The 3,758-nt window shown below is 38.7% G+C and overlaps 1 pseudogene; it reads right to left on the bottom strand.

Moving 5' to 3' along the window:
- Positions 1-2,554: 2,554 nt before the first annotated feature.
- On the bottom strand, positions 2,555-3,487 carry LOC140509153 (olfactory receptor 10N1-like; annotated as a pseudogene).
- Between the last annotated feature and the right edge of the window lie 271 nt (positions 3,488-3,758).

Here is a 3,758-nt window from a genome sequence, read left to right on the forward strand (position 1 = left end):
AGGGAAGTAGAAGGGGAGGAGATCAAGCAAAGGGGTTGGGGGGTGGGGAGAGAGACTGACAGAAGGGTGGGAAAATCAGAGGAGCTGGTAGACAGAAGCAAAGCACTGGTGAGAAGGGAAAGGGTTAAAGGAGAGAGAGGACAGAGCAGGAGGAAGGATGGGATGGAGGGAAATACACAGGTAGAAATCATAACTCTAATGTGAATGGTCTGAATTCTCCCATAAAATTGAAGCAAATAGTGAAGTGGATCAAAAACCAGAATCCTACAACATGTTGTTTCCAACAAATACACTTGAAGCCGAGAAACACAGAGGAAAGATACAGGAGGACATAAAGGACTGGAGCAGAATTTATTATGCTTCAGCTGAAATAAAAAAGCAGATCTCAAACAAAAAAAGCAAAAATAGATCTAATTAAAAGAGATAAAGAAAGCACCATGGACAATGAAGAAATATCACTACTAAAAAATGCATATACTAAGTGGTATAGCATGTAAATTCTTAAAGAAGTCAGTGAGAAACAGGAAGAAATAGATAGCAACACCAAACTAGTGGGGGAACCATCTCAAAACTGGTTAAATCCAACCAAAAAATTAAACAAGAAACTAAGGAGGTAAATAGATTTATTAGAAAAGTTAGATATGACAGATCTTTGGCATGATTTAGACATAAAAGGTGACACCATAAAGAAATTAGGAGATCAAGGATTAGTCTACCTGTCAGATCTATGGGGAGGGGAAGAATTCATGACCAAACAAGAGATAGAGAGCATTACAAAAGGTAAAAGAGATAGCTTTTATTATATTAACTTAAAACACCTTTGTACAAATAAAACCAATGCAACCATGAATATAAGGAAAAGAGAAAGATAGGAAATAAACTTTATAGTGCCTCTGATAAAGGCCTCATTTCTCAAATATAAAGGAAACTGAGTCAAATTTACAAGAATTCAAGCCATTCCCCAACTGATTTTTATCAAAGAATATGAATAGCAGTTTTCAGATAAAGAAATCAAAGCTATTTATACACATGTGAACAAGTGCTCTAAATCACTTTTGATTTGAGAAATGCACATTAAAACAACTCTGAAGTACCATCTCACACCTATCAGATTGGTTAATATGACAGAAAAGGTAAATGGTAAATGCTAAAGAAGATGTGGGAAAATGGGGACATTTATGTCCTGTTGGTAGTTATAAACTGACTCAACCATTCCAAAGAGCAGTTTGGAAGTATGCCAAAAGAGCAACCAAACTATAGGTCATGTCCAGTTGTCCTGCTCTATATCTGGCCAGATGTCTGTGGAGAAGAAAGTGAGGCATCCAACTCATTTGCAAGTCATGCCATTATCTTCCTGATGTCATAGTCCTCCTCAAGAACAAAGGACAAAGACAACAGCACTTCAGTTCACTGCTAGTTCTATACCCCAAAGAGATCATAAAAAAGAGAAAAGGATCCACATGTGCAAATATATCTATAGCAACCTATTTTGTGGTGGCAAGATATTGGAAATTCAGGGGATGCTCAACAATTGGAGAATAGCTGAACAAGGTATAGTATATGAATGTAATGGAATACTAATCTGGAATAAGAAATTATGAACAAGTAGATTTCAGGAAAACCTAGAAAGTGTCTTATGAATTGATGCAAAGAGAAACTGGCAAAACCAGGAATACATTTTACACAGCATCAACAACATTATGTGATGATCAGCTATGCATGGATCAGCTCCTCTCAGAAAGGCAATGATCCAAGAGAAGCAAAAAGGACTCATGAAGGAAAAAAACTATCCACATCCTCATAAAGAACTGATGGACTCTGAATGCAGACCAAAGCATATGTTTTTGACTTACTTTATTCTCTTGTGTTTTTTTTTTTCTTTTGATCTGTTTCTTCCTTCACAGTTGTAACTAATATGGACATACTTTTTACATGACAGTACAAATATAAATTATATCAAACTGCCTGACATTTTCAGAAAAATGGAAGTAAAGAAGAGAGGGGAGAGTTAGGACAGAGGGAGAAAACTTTGGAATTTGAAATCTTATAAAAATTGATGAAAAAAATATTTTGACATTTAACTGGGGAAAAGTTCTGTTTAAAAACAATAAAAAATCTATATTTCCCTGTATTTTGAGTCTAGCCTTAAGCTAAAGAAGGGTCTTTGTCCTGGTGTATTGTGCAATGGCAAGTATTGCTAAATAAATTGATATGCTTAGAAGATCAAATCTTTCTTTCCTAGGCATTTCATCACAATACTGATACATTGCTGAAATATATAAAACAAAACTATTGTGTCTTTTGAGTTATCAGACCTTCTCCAGACATTACCCTGCCCCATCCCATAGCTTCCATACTCACAGAGTATTATTTGTATCTAAGGTTCATCACAGGACAAAGAGGTCATGAAAGTATCCATATCTCAGATTTTAGGGGCAGAAAAAAGTAGAAATGAAGAAAAATATATTCCTTTTATCATTTTATTCCTGAGAGGGAGCTCAAAAAGAAACCAAAAGATCAAACAAGATTTGAAGAGATAATTGTGGCCCATTAGCTACACCTCTCCAATGGTTCCTGACCTGTAAAACACATTTTTTAGGGCCCTCTTTACTTCCTTATTCCTCAAAGAATAGATTAAAGAGTTCAGCATAGGAGTCACCAGGTTATTCAATATTGGAACCACAGCACCAAGCAAGGGGTTGGGTGTAGACTGTAGATAGATAATGATGACTGGTCCATAGGCACACAGGATTGCAGTGAGGTGGGCACTGCAGGTGGAGAAGGCCTTGCGCCTTCCTTCAGTTGAACGAATTCTCAAAATGGCTATCCCAATGCGGGCATAGGAGACAAGAATAGTGAAAAATAATGTTAAAGCCAGAAGACCAACATTAGTGAAACCTACCCTCTGGGCCAGGGAACTGTCAGCACAGGCAAGGGGTAAGACAGCAGGAACGTCACAAAAGTAATAGCTCACTTCATTTGGGCCACAATAGGATAATGAAAAAGTGAATGTAGTCAAGATGGTGGCATCAGTGCAGCCCACCAACCAGGCACCCATAACCAGGACCACACAAAGTCTGGGGCTCATAATGACTGTGTATCTCAGTGGGTGACAAATGGCAACAAAACGATCATAAGCCATTACAGAATAGAGAACACCCTCAGCACACCCCAAGAAATGGTAGAAGAAGAGCTGGGAGGCACAACCCCTATAAGAGATAGCTTGACTTTGCCCTGAGAGGTACCATAGCATTTTTGGAGAGGTCACTGAAGGGAAAAATATGTCAAAAATCGACAAAAGTCCCAAGAAGAAATACATGGGGGTGTGAAGGTGAGAGGAGGATAAGATGGCCAGCAGAATGAGTGAGTTCCCTACCAGAGTAAAGAGGTAGATGAAAAAGAAGATGATGAAGAGCACAGTCTCCAGACCCTCTGTGTGAGGGATTCCCAGCAGGATAAACTCAGTGAGCTCTGTGTGGTTCTACATCTTCCCAGAAAAGTCAGTCCTGGAAGAAGACACCAAAGCCCAAAGTGTGAGTCAGAGACAAGAGAAGTTTGATGATACAAATACATGTGAGGCCAATAATGTGTGTGTGTCCTTCCTTCGTTGCTGAAGAAGACCATGCCATCAGAGAAATGATGACATGACTTGCACTTGACTTTGTTTTGAGTGAGGGAGGGCTGTGCAGGTCACCAGCCTCACTTATCCTTCAGAGCCATCTGAGTCCAGTGACCAAATATTCATCAGGATGACTGGA

This window comes from Notamacropus eugenii, chromosome 5 (assembly GCF_028372415.1).
Source record: "Notamacropus eugenii isolate mMacEug1 chromosome 5, mMacEug1.pri_v2, whole genome shotgun sequence".
NCBI lineage: Eukaryota > Metazoa > Chordata > Mammalia > Diprotodontia > Macropodidae > Notamacropus > Notamacropus eugenii.